Raw genomic sequence first — 13,573 nt, forward strand, 5'->3', positions numbered from 1 at the left:
GAAGATTGATATCCACTGAAATCAAAAATTCAATCAGCCCCTAACGTCCCAAAGTTGCCAACAATGCCTGCCACCATCCTCTGTCCTCAACCAACCAATGTTGACTTTGACCTGGAAATGATGTCTGGGTTAGTTTTCTGTTACTGTCACAAAAACCTGGGATAAATCAATTTATATATATAAAGATACATTTTGGTTCACATTTTGGAGGTTTCAGCCCCTGATTGATTGGCCCTGTTTCCTTGGGCTAGTATCAAGGTGATATAGGATGGCAGAAGTATCATGGAATAACACCACTCATCTTGTGGCCGGAGGTGAAAAGAGAAAGAGGAAGAAAATAAGTCCCATGGTCCCCTTTGGGGGCATGGCTCTAACGACCTGAATACCTTGCACTAACTAGGTTCACCTCTTGGCAATTTCTACAGTCACTCAATAGCACCAAAGTGGGGGACCAAGCCTTTATTTTAACACAGGGGGCTTTGAGGGACATTCCAGGCCCAAACTTTAGTGCTGCCACATAAATGGAATCCTACAGTAAGGTACCATGTGAATCTTATTTCTTCTCTTTTTTCATAATTCACTTGACAATCAGCCATGTTTTAACTGTGTCAGCAGCTTATTAATTATTATTGTTGTTACTGAGGAATATTCCATTATATGGGTATACAATGTTTATCTGTTTTCCAGCTTTAGGACATTTAAGTTGTTTTTATTAGCTGTATGATTTTGATAAATCAAAATATTTGTGTATATTTGATAACAATATACTCGTATATTTGGGTTCAAGGATTTTTAATTTCTTTTAAGCTATGGCCATTGCTAGTCTGAGAATGTTTTTAGGTCATAAAACAAAAATGTCTAGAATCTCAAAAATGCTAATTATATTGAATATAGTTATTAAATATTAAGCAATGTGTGAATCAGTCATATAAATTTGCCTCTTAATGATCACATAAATAAAGTCAAGATGTAGTTCTAACAACTACTGAAATTTCCAAGTGATAAATAACATTTTGAGACACTTATATCTGTAAAGAGACATTAAAATATCCATGCTCTTATTTGGGGACACAGTTACAGATGCATTTATTATTGCTATGAATTATTCCCTATATGTGTAGTGGAAAGAAATGCTAATTTTCAGTTTAAGAATCATGAATATAAAATACGATTTTTCCCCATGAACCTCCAATGGAAAGAATTCTGTTGGTGTAGTCTTTGGGAACTTTGTGTGTTTTCCTAGTCTTAGAAGATCAGGCTCATTTTGCTGCTCTGACCTTGAAGGGGAATGAAGTCCTTCTGCAGTGCCTCAAACACAGAGCCGAGTTTCTTTACTGACTCATGTCTGTGCACAGCCCACCTATTTCAGGAGGCACCTAATCCCTAGTTATTTCTGTGACTTTGGGAACTGCTCAGCTTACAATAGCCTAGCAATTATGCTTTCAAATCTGATGCAAGAGAACTGGAACAAAGCCCCCAAACCTCTCTGATAGGTGAACCCTCCAACTTTATCTCTGTTGCAATCGGCTCCTTGAGTTTACAGTAGTATGCATACCCTTAAAGCAAACATTAAAAAAAAAAATGAAAAGCAAGACGAGTTTAGCTAGAGGTAGAAAAATACAACTGGTATTTTATGAGCTCAGAGTTTCTATTGAAACATGAGCCAGTTTGATTCTGGGAAAATTCAACTTCCTGGTTTGAAGACAGGCTTAAACAGCTTTCGAGTTTTATATGTATCAAGTGCTTCTGGGCTCACCCAACAGGATTTTTATTCAGATGCAATGAATCTAAGTACAGCAGAGACATACAGACCAGCAGTGCCTCACAAACTGCCTACATTTTAAAGGAGAAATAGATATGTCCAAACAAACAGAATGTTTTAACAGAGTTTCAGTATATTTCTTTCAAAATATTCCTCCAAAAAAATTCTACAACTTTCCCATTTTCTATCATGTGTATTAAATTGTTTTTTAGACCTACCAAGTGCTTTACTTAGTCCCTCACTATAAAAATCTTTATGTCCAGAATGTATCATAATTACATCCCCTCCCACAATGGATTATGTCTGGGTAATGTCAAAGCATCAGAAAAATAAATTTCTCACTTGATGTTAGGTGCTGTAAAATTTTTAACAGGTATAGAGTTTTTGTTTTTTGAAACAGATACAGGACTAGAAGTACAGGTTCTCTTTGGAGTGGTTGTTCATTGGCTGGAATTTCCACAAAGACATAGGTGTTTGACCTCGAGAGCAGTGTTCCAAAATATGGAAGAGTATATGACATTACTACAGAACTTGTGGGAGAGACCCCAGGGCCCTGAGGCTGACTAGCCAAAAAATAATCCCTGGAGGCAAGAACCAGACATCTCTCATTCTGACACACTTTCCTGTTAATTCTGGTGCACAGTAGAGTCCAGACTTCACTGCTTTTGAACACCAAAATTTCTGATGAAGAGTGTTTTTTCTCCGTATGTCCAAGGCTTATGGATTTTGTTTATTTACAGATTCTTTTGTTTATTTATGAATTTTGTTTGTTTACGTATACTTACTTGGTCTCAGTAAGCTTTAAGGTCTTCTGTATGAGGATTATAGCCCAATATTACATAGAGTTTGATAAATTGAGGAAGAAGGTGCTGAGACCCACCCCAAAACGCTTAAGTACTAAGTGCAAATAGGTGAGGAAGAAGGAAGGGTTGGGTTTGATTTTGCCTTACTTCGAATTTTGTGAAAAAACAACCCCATGTGTTAAACATGATGAATGTCATCTGTGAAATTTGGAAATGAAATTTTAAAAAGGCTCTCATTTACAAATGTAGTCATTAGAGAACCTTCTGGAAGGGTGCCATGCTGACTGTTAAACATGTGAATCACTTTTTTTTCTTTTCTTTTCTTTCCTTTTTTGGTGAGGGACGATGCCCTCTGAATAGGAGTGTTTTGGCTCTGAAGGTTAGAGGCAAAGCTGGCCTTCCTGAGGGCAGCAGGGTAGCCTGTGGTGTTGGACCCGGTCCTATTCTGAGGCTGTTAGTACCACTGTGCTCCTCAGGAAAGGCCTGGGCATGCTAACCCATAGAGGCTGTCCCTGAGGGCTGTGATATGCGAACACAATCAGAGGAACTTGGAATCCATGAACTGGGTCATTTTCCCTATAAGTTTTAGCTGCTGTGGCCCTTTGGGGCTGGGACTCAGATTCTGTTGAGAGGAGAAGCATCCCAAGCTTTGAGAATTGGCGGGGTAGAGGTGAGAAACCAAAAGTGTCTCTGCTTGAGAGAACTCCTGAGGTTCTTGGGGGTATAAAATCAAGGGGCAAACCCAAGAAGAAGATGTGCAAATGAGTCCTTGGAAAGAAAAAGGAGGCGACTGCAATTGAAATCTTGATTTTGAGAACAACTCAGAGGTAAGTTACTTATTCAGCTCTTCCTGGGCGTACACTTCACTGTCATTGTGCCAGTCAGTACAGATTAGGTGGCTGGGTGACTGGATAGTGAAGTGGGATGTTTGTTCCTTAAGAAAAAACACTGGCTGTGCAAATGATCCCAGATGATCGAGTTAGACAGGAAATCAATTCAACTCAGTCAAAATATCATTCGTGTAACAGATCACGAGTATCCAGGGGAGGCTGGATGCCCATCACTGTCTAGATTCAAAGGAAACAATGTTGGACAAGAGACAGGAGCTCTACCTTTCTGGAACTCCCTAGTAGAGAAATAGGTGATCAACAAACAGAACAATAGAGCAAGGTACCCAGCTGGTGTTGGGGAGGTGACTTCATCAGGTGTCACAATGTAGCTGACGTCACAATGAGAGCTCTGTGAACATGGGGCAGAAGACATGAGGCAGAAGACATGGGGAAGAAGACAGAGGAAAGGAGGGGTGGTTGACACTGTGGGACAGTGGTACAGAGCTGGAGTAGGACACGTGTCGGAGAGGACATTTGAAATGACTCCAGGTCACAGAGAGTTTCAAGGTCCTGGAAGATTTACAGGTTTGATTCTAAGGGTAAAGTGAAGTCCTTGGAGAGGTTTGCACAAGGCACAGATGTTATCTAGTTTACATTTTAAAGGGTGACTCTGGAGGGCTGGAAAAGCATATACAAGGCCTTGTGTTCAATCTCCAATACCATAAAACAAACAATGGAAATGCTTAAGTTGCTGAATTAACCCTGACTCTGGAGACACACACAGAAGCTGGGGAAAGAGGTGGGATGATGTTGGCATGGTGCAGGCTAGAGATGAAGGTGGCCTGGACATCATGTGATACAGGTGGACCAAACTCATTCTCTAACTGCTGTGTAGGGAATAGAGTGCCCTGGGGTTCACACAACTGAATTGATCTGTTAGCTTCCAAATATCAACTGTTAGACCTTTTCAGATAATCATGGTAAGAGGTGACATTCAGAGGGCATTTACTCTGTGCCAGACATCCTTGAAAATACAGTCAAGTCTTGTTATTCATGATAGGTAAATTCTAAACTCATCAAGAACACTGAATGTGTAAACACTGGATGTTTACTCTTAGAGAAATTACAGGGTTAGGTTCCGGGAAGGTCTTGTTGTAACAGTTTTCTGAATTAATCAGTGCATAAATTTGTTTTCTGGGTTTAGGGACATGTCTTGGTTACTTTTTCTCGCTTCTGAGACAAAATACCCAACACCCAAAATTAGAAGGAAAGGCTTATTTAGCTCACAGTTTGTGGGGGTTTCAGTCCATAATCAGCTGGCTCCAAGGCAGGGTGGCCTGTCACCAGGGCAGCACTTTAAGACAACAGCCAGCAAAAGCAGTCAGAGCAAAACCGGGCAAGAACAAGCCTCTTTTTCTCCCTTATATTGTAATCAGGCTGCTCCTCCACCTCCACCCTATACCAGGGTGGGTATAGCACTCATACTACCTTTATGCCTTGTCTTGCAAAGGCTGAGGATATTTACAAAGTAAAGATCTTGGCTCCCTGCTGAGTCTCTTAGTTAAATTTCTAAACTTCTCAAGTTGACACAATGTATCAACCACAACAGGCCATGGACAGCACGGCAGCATGTTGCTGAAGGGCCATCTAAACAAAATGCCACCCACAAAATGCACAAAAATATGAAAAATAAGACACTTAATAGACTGGAAAAAGGACAGCTGCTTACAAACTGAGAACACACAGGAAGACAGAGTATCATGTTGTACCTCAGCTGGGCATGCATATGTGGCTCAGCTTTAATTTCTTGTGCTGTGCATCTTTATGTACCACAAAGGCAGTTTGAATTTTGATTGTGGGGTTACACATATTTACTGGTGTAAAATAGGGTTGTAAATGTACACAATGCAAATGTACACAGATAAAAATGTGTCTGCAAGTTGGTGGGCCAGTGAATAATGAGGACTGACTGCACTTGATATACCTTGACTCCTAATTTCCCTGCCAGACAAACATCAGCGGCCCATGTTAAGGGAGGAGGCCACTGTGACCCAGAGGGGCTCAGTGTCTTGGCCCAGGTTGCACAACTATTAAGAAGGAAGCCCAAGGCACCCCAGAACCTGTCTTATTGGCTTTCCTGTATGCTGAGAGTATCAGGAACCCTGGAGATCTCTGTGTTACTCAGTTCTTTTCAGATTTTCCAGCCAAGATAGCCTTGGCTGTGGAATCTTTCCAGAATGTCTTTTTATTATTTTTAAGGCAACAACACACTGATACCTCTGTCAACCAGTCAAAGATGAGACCTCCAGTTTCATGGCCACCAATAGTCCCTTTTCCAAAAACAAATACATCAACAAGAAGATAAAACCTGTTTAAAAACAAGACTTGACAGCAGTGTTTGGAAGGGTGGCAGGGGACAGAGGTGATGTTGGGGTGTTTGACCACAGAGGAGAGGGAAATGTCCCTGATTAGGGTACTGCCAGGACCCACGCCCCAGATCTTATTCATGCTGTAAAGGATTGCTGTTATTACTGTTATTTTTCTCAAGGCCTGAAAGGGGCTAGGTTGTCCTCCTGGGGAAAACCGTTACGGTGCAGAGTCAGTTTCCACAACTCATGTGGTTTAATGCAGTTCAACTCCAAGTCATTTTACTCTGACATTCCCGGCTGTGCTACGGCATTGTCAGTGCATGCAAAGTGAGCCGTGCTGTGTGAAGAGCTCTGTAAGATGCAAAGTATTTTCTTTACAGGAGGAACCTAGACAGAACAATCTCTGAGGTGCTTTCAAATTTCAGTGTTCTATGCCAGTATGGGGTGTTTATCCAGGTCCTTCCCTGTGGGTGGTATGTGCTTGTGGGACAGATCACACTGGTTGGCAGGTGGCAGGTGTTCAAATCCTACCCCTGAGGACAAGGAATCTCAGGAAATTCCTGGCACCTGCAATTAGACCTCTGATTACTTTTTCATTCAGAGCAAAATTCAATTTGTTACCTCTTCTTCCATTCACTCCATTAGAAGGATGCTGCTCCCTGGCTAAAAACCAACTTTAAATTTTTAAAATTTAAACATTATTGGCATGTTTGCAATACATAATAGTAATATCTGTTCAGAAGAATTGGCACATAAACATATTGAATCTTGGTCATTTTTACTCCATTTCTTTCTCCTTCTTATAGATGGGATTCCTTTCCTGTCTCCACCAAGTTTATCTCCCTGTCTCCTACCATCTTGCTTTGATTTTACTTTTTAAATTATATTTTGAGCTTCTTATACAAGAGGAACCATGTAATATTTAACCTGCTGTTTCTGATTATTTCACTTAGCATTATGGTCTCCATGTGCATCCTACAAATGACTCAAATCCATCATTCTTTATGGCTAAGTAGTATACTCCATTGGGTTATATGCTAATTTTTTAATCCATCTGTCGATGTACATTTAGGCTGCTTCCAAAACCCTGCTATTGTGAGTTGTACTGCTATAAACACAGCGATGTATGCATTGCTGTAATATGGTGTCTTTAACTCCTTTATGAAGATATCCAGGAGAAGTACAGCTGGGTCAAATGGAAGTTCTATTTTTAGTTTTTTTTATGCTGGTTTAAGTCTCCTTCCTCTCATCCCTCCTCCCCTGTCTTCCTCCTTGGTCCTTGGTCCCTTTCCCACTTGCAAAACATGTACCAGGCATTCAACGCTCCTGTTTTTTCTTTCCCCCTCATCTCTTCCATGCTTTTCCTTCCCCTTTCAACCAATAGATTTTCTTGGTTCTTCTGAAATGAGGAAAAAAATTACTGATAACCAAAGTTTAAAGCTTGGGATACCTTTTGCTTTTAAATGAAACATTTTATTTTCACAAATACAGGTTTGATTCCAGCCTACCTATTTTGCTGTGTCTAATGTATTCTGGATTAAGAAATCTGATAATAGATCAGGAGAAATTTAAAGTCACAGACTCTGATTGAGAGTCCAATTTCATCTTTGAGAAGAACATTCATACTTTTAAGGGTTGAACTCAAATATATTGTTTTGTTGTTGTTGTTCTAACTTTATTTGCTCTTTTTGCTCCAAATATATAAGACATTGGATCACAGAGTACGGAATTTGAGTGATGAATGAATTGCAGAGTCGTCTGACTGAAGGTGAAATCTCACCAAGCGAAAGGACTTCTCAAGGTCACGGAACTCACCTGCACATGTCTCAAAGTTTGCTGGCACTACAGGCTATGCTTCAAGGCCTCATCTCTTTTTGGTCTATTCTGTCTGAGCTCAGCAAAATTAGAAAGAAAACTCCAAATGATAGTGGGGTAGCCTACAACAAAATAATGAGGCAAACAACTTCCTTTGAAGCAGACTAAGTAAGTGAACAAGTGTCAAACATTTGTCCCCAAATGTTTAAGAAATAAGTTTCAAATTATAAGTAGCAATCATAATTTAACACAATGTGATCTTAACATATTTGGGCCCACAGGGTCCAGTTAAGGATCTTCAAATAAATTGTAACTCAAATTATTGGTGAACCATGGCTTGGGACACTTGAGTGAACCTGTCAGAACTGTTTGGTTAGTTTTTTCCTCTGTGACTCATGTGCTTCCTTTTCAGACACTCAACACTCAAATATTTTAATTTCTTTTAAGCGCAGTGCAAGATTGCATGGAACATATAAAAGAAAACCATGAAAACCTTACTAGCCTAGATGGGCTCATACTCGTATGACCTCGTAATTCACTGCCCACGCGGGGATACTTCTGAGAGTAATAGGGGTGCTCTAAATCATGCTGCTAAAATCATGGGCATAATTTTGGGGACTGCCACAGGTGAAATGGGACAAAGGACTGTCCTAATTCTCTGTGACTTTTGCATTTCTCAGGACATGTTCCTGTCATTCTGTGATAGGTCTTTTCCCCGGAACAATACTAACAAGGAGATCATGATGTTAACAGTGACAGGAGTTTGTGCAAAGCATGATACATTATCTGATTTAAAACTCACAGTGGCAGTGATTCTACTATACCTGCCTCTGTTCTGGATGAAAAACTGAATCAAGGTCACACGGCTTCCACAAGACAGAGTGGGGACTTAAATCAGGCGATCTGACCCAAGAATCCAGCCACTGGGCCGTGATTGTCACTTGGTCACTTGTGAGTGACGTTCCCATTGACTTGGTTTGTGCTGAAAATGTGCTTCAAAACGTGCTGATTAGCTATCTTGCAACCTGTGCCTCTTAGCTTCAGTGTATTCCTTACCAGTATCTTTTTTAAAAAACTGAGATACATCTTAAGTAACCAAGGAAATTAGGAAGTGAGTTTGGAGCCACTTGTTGAAAGACTTCTTGTGCCCACCCTTGTCACCTCCAATTAACCCTCTGCGGTGTTTAAAAAGCTAATCTAGTTCTGGTGTGCAAATGTCTCAGTGACTTCGCAGTGACCTTCACGACTCTGGTATTTCCTTTTGTGTGAACTGACTTGGCCCTTGGTAATAATTAAAAAGTATTTGATGAAGCACTCACCGAAGTCAGTGGATAAGAATTTCTGTGAGCAGTGTGTCTTGTGACATTAGCTTGTCCAACAAAGTATAAAACTAACAGAAGTATTTGTAAAATTTGTTCAGATTGATACATGTGTCTGTGAAGGTATATAGTCATTCATTCAGTAAATAGTTATTCAGTAAATGGAACTTCTAGGAGTTCTATTCTAGATCCTATTCTAGGCACATAAACAAAACTTCCTGCTTTCATGGAACTACCATCCTGTAGGGGTGACATGAGAACACAGAAAATAAGTGAGTCAGGCATGTGTGCCTTCTATGGGGAAAAATAAGGCAGAGGAAGATGCTAGAGAATACAGTTTAAAATTGGGTGCCTGTGGAAAACAGCTTAATCAGAGAGCCTAGTAGATGAAGTAAAGCAGGAGGTTATAGCCAGCACCTCAGGTAGAGGAATGCCCAGAATGTTCTAGGAAAGGCAGGGAAGCTATTGTTCTAGGAGCCAGGAAATTATACCTTAGTTCCCCTTATCTGTAGGGGCCAGATTCCAAGGCCCGTGGATACCTGTAATCATGGATATACCAAACCAAAATATATACCATATTTTTGCTATAAATGTTTTTTTTTTCTGTTTACTTTCTCTATGATGGAGTTTAATTTATTATTTTAGCACTGTAGATTATTAATATCTTTTGGGCCAATAGTTATTCAACAGGAGCACTGCAAATTTCAATAGGAAGTGCCTGGACAGACAAACCAGCTTCTGAGTTACACATGAGTGGGTAGTGTCCACGGTGTGGACACCCAGGACAAAGGGATAGTTCATTCCTGGGAAGGACAGGGCAGAATGACTCCAGATTTCCTCATCTTACTCAAAAGGTTGTACAATTTAAAACATAACAGTTGTTTGTTTCTGGAATTTCCGCATAAATTTCCTGACTGCTGTTGACTGCAGTTAACTGAAACCACAGAAGATGAAACTTCAGATAAGGAGGATGACCATCGTAGGGAATGAGACCAGGGAGAGCCTGGGGTTGTAAGATTTTATATGGCCTCACACTACAAATAAGGACTTCTTTCCCTTTTGGTTTGCTAAGGGAATACTTAAAAACATTTCAAGCATAAAAGTGTCACGGTCAGACTTGTGATTTCCAAGGTAGCTCAGCTGGAAGTGGGGTAGAAAACAGGACATAGGAGGCCCGCGGCAAAAGCAGGAGACAGAAAGCGGCACCTTGACTCAGCGACAGGAGCACGGTGTCCATTTAATTCCTACTAAGTTAGTAGGAAGTGACTCAAATTAGCTGTGTTTTGTGTTGACTTGAAAAAACTATAAAATGGCAGATGATTACATTTTTAAGTAAATTTGTCTTCTACTTTACAAGGAACTTAATGCAAGTCACTTCAGAGTTGCTGACTAGTGAGATCAGTGTAATAAGGTTGATGGAGTTTAAAGGAATTTTTACCATTAAACTCATGGTTCAAAGATGCTTTGGTCTTAGTTATTCCCAACACAAAGTCTGCACTTGAACTCAATACTGTGTGTGGATTCCACTTCCAAATGATTAAAATAGCAGTTTCAAAGAACCGATGGCCTATGAGGAATTAGCAGGCTGTTTCTGAGCCCAAAATCAAAGTGATGCTGAGTGATCTTTTTGACCAGTATCAGCATCATGTGAGAAATTATTTTTATTGTACTTTTAAAAGTGGAGACAATGGGATTTAACTGGAGGGTTGGATATGGGAGCTGAGAAAAAAAGGTTTTAGCCTTTGTGTTTACACACCCTGATATGTCTGTATAGAGCTTAATATTGTACATTATTTGTTTCCATTGTTTGCTTGCTTATTTTTGCTCTTAAGAGCTCTGTAAAGGGAGGGACTTTCTCAGTCTTGTTCGTGGCCATATTCTTAATGTCTAGAACAATTTCTCTTGCTGTCCTCTCTGAAAAGGAAACCAGTGTTCAATTATGGATAGTGTGATCATACAAATATTGTAAAGAGCTCCGTTATTTTGTGTCTTTTGTGTTTTCAGTGTTGAGTCTGGATTCATTTTAAAAATACACTTAAGTTATATAAAATGAAAAAAAGTTTTGCAAAATGATAAAATCTAAAAATTTAAAAATGCTTATTAAGACTACTGTTAAAATGGAAGAGTCTACATCCCACAGACAGGTTGATGCTATTTTGAGAGCACTGGTCAATGTGAGTAAATGAATTTGAACCCTGTTAAGTGAAAGGGAAACAGGACTTTTACAAAAGGGAAGGGAACCAAGATGCTGGGAGAGGAATGGGAGAAAAGGGGAAAGGAAGGGGGGAAAAAAAGAATGAAGATGTGTGGTGTACATGAACCACCTCTCCACAATGAATGTAAGCATTATGTACCACAAACATGTACTAATAAAAAAATAAAACAGTGGATCTAAAACTTGCAAAATAAAATTGTTTCATGTATTCAAGCAAACGTACTAATAAAAAATAAAACAGTGGATCTAAAACTTGCAAAATAAAATAGTTTCCTGTATGCAAGATCAGTTGCCAGGACAGAATCAACTTTATTAGGACAGTACAGGACCAGGTCTCGACCAGCCAGGCAAACAGCTTTGCCTTGGACTGTGCCAAGACTGCAGACAATTCACAAAAAGGCTTTCTTTGAGATAGTAATACTCTTATAATTAGGATATTTCTACCAAATTTCTTGAGTTAAAGTTTATGGAATCTCATTACTCATAGAAGTACGTGCTATTAATTTGCTTCTTTGGGTCATGGGCTTGTTAACACAAAATTATACATGAACCTAATCTCACATCTTTTCTTGTGCAGTGGAAGTTAATCTAGGGCTCTTGCACAGTTCACAGGCCCGTAGACCTTTATATCCCTTCCAAAATCCAAATAAAAGAGTTCTGCATATTGCAAACTTTTCAGGGAACTCGAGCAGAAGCAAACCTGAAGTCATCGAGGGCAGAATTTAAACTGGAAAGTCCTGATACTCTGTATGGTTTCCACGTGTTCCACCTAATGTGATGGCTATCTGCGTCGCTGCAGAAATGTTTGATCACAGGGTGGTACGCTGGATAAAGTAATGTGCAGTACAAGCACTCAGCGTCTTTCTCAGGATTCTGCTTTCTGAAACGTGTCTGGCCTTGCAGCATTTGCTTAAGGGATCATAAAACTGTACTGTATTTGTTGTTGGGCTGAGTACGTTAGCTTGATCCTCAGGAGATAATGGTTTTCCTAGGTAACTGGACGCAATTTGGGCCCATAATAAGTCAGACAGACAAGCTTAAATATCACATGGTTTCTCTTACACGAGAAACTCAGTATCTGTCTAACTTACTGCATTTATAGTAAGTTTATATATATAGTAAATTGTTATATTTTGTATATAGTAAGTTATATATTTTATATAGTAAATTTATATATTTTTTTATATATAGTAAGAAGACATAAATAGGAAGTAGGCAAATCTTTTTCAAATGTGTGGGGGAATGATAGATGCAGACAGGGAGGGGAGGAGAGGCAAAGGGGTTGGAAAAAAGAGAGCTAAAGGGCAAAATATTGAAAAAATAGCTTTTTCAAGGGTCCGAGTTGAAAAAAGCAGAGAGGGAGCAATACGGGATTTTAAAAAAAGAATTCAGATGTGTTATGTATACATACCCACTTCCCACAATAAATGCAATCATTGTATACTGCAAACAAGAGCTAATAAAAAGAGATGATGGTGACACTGCTTTCTTGCCCTGGTGAATGCAGCAAGGTTTGTTGTCTAGGAACCTGGATCTTCTGCGGCAGGGGCTGTGTCTGTCTAGCTCACCGGTGTAGGTGATACGCTTTGCGTAGTTGCCACTTTGTGACATCTCTCATGACCTCTTCCTTCCAGGGAGAGCACATCTTGGAGGAAGGTGACTTGAAGCTGGGGATCTCTGGGATTCTGTCTTGTTCCCTTAGTCCTTTTTGTGCTGCTCTGATAATCACAGGCTGTATAATTAAACAAAAGAGATGAAATTCTCACAGTTGTGAGGGCTGGGAAGCCATTATCAAGGTGTGGGCATCCTCATCCCATGGAGAAAGGTGCCAGACTGACATGGGGAGCTGGGTGAAGAGGGTGCTGAGGTCTCCTTCTGTCTCCTTTAAAGCTACTAATGCAATCATGGGGACCTACTCACATGACCTCATGCAGCCCCTATTAAAGTCCCTTTTAAACCCCTTTTAAAGATCCCCATCTCCAAATGCCATCAGCACACACAGTTGAAGTTTAAGTTTCCAACACATGGACTTTAAAGGGGACACAAAACCACAGCACCTGCCATACAGCAGTGATGAGGAACAGGAATTAGAAGGAAACATCCTGGTGAATGGGCCAGGGTGTCACCCAGAGCCACATCCAAGATGTTTCCAACTCTAAAAAACAGAGCCCTTCGTGCATATGATGAGCTGAAATATCCCAGGGCAGCACAGAGCCATTAAAGCCTCACAAGTCAAATCATTCTTGAGAGACCTGGGCTACCCATTGCACATCACATTTAGAAGGTGCCCTGTTGGGTAATCTTGTTCCTTACCACGATTCACAAGTTCTAGTCTGAATCACAGTAGGCTTGCCGCACAATTTGCTTTACAACTTCCCTTCTACACACTTATCAATGCATATTATGTATTAATGAGATTCAGTGTGAGACTTCCATATGTGTTTACAATGTGCACCGATC

The sequence above is a fragment of the Cavia porcellus genome, unplaced genomic scaffold, assembly GCF_034190915.1.
Source record: "Cavia porcellus strain 051 isolate PalLab524CR breed Dunkin Hartley unplaced genomic scaffold, mCavPor4.1 scaffold_15, whole genome shotgun sequence".
NCBI classification, from domain to species: Eukaryota; Metazoa; Chordata; class Mammalia; order Rodentia; family Caviidae; genus Cavia; species Cavia porcellus.